The sequence below is a fragment of the Muntiacus reevesi genome, chromosome 13, assembly GCF_963930625.1.
Source record: "Muntiacus reevesi chromosome 13, mMunRee1.1, whole genome shotgun sequence".
Lineage (NCBI taxonomy): Eukaryota > Metazoa > Chordata > Mammalia > Artiodactyla > Cervidae > Muntiacus > Muntiacus reevesi.
This window is the reverse complement of record NC_089261.1, coordinates 14,380,090-14,380,360: the sequence shown is the minus strand read 5'-3', so window position 1 is coordinate 14,380,360 and position 271 is coordinate 14,380,090.

Here is a 271-nt window from a genome sequence, read left to right as displayed (position 1 = left end):
TCTATCTTTCTGGGCACACACATGCGCGCGCACACACACTCTCAATCCTAACCCCACTAAACCCAAACAAAAAATCCTTTTCAAACAGGGCAGAAAATTGGGTTGAAGTTAGCAGCTGGTATTTCAAATGTATGATGATTGCAAAAACCTCCCCAAATTTCTGGGGGAATAATGAAAGGACCCTGTAAAGAAACAACACTTCTTTAAAAAGGAGAAGAAAGAAATAGAACTTCTTATTGGACTCGTTTCAGTTAAAACTATTTGATCATGC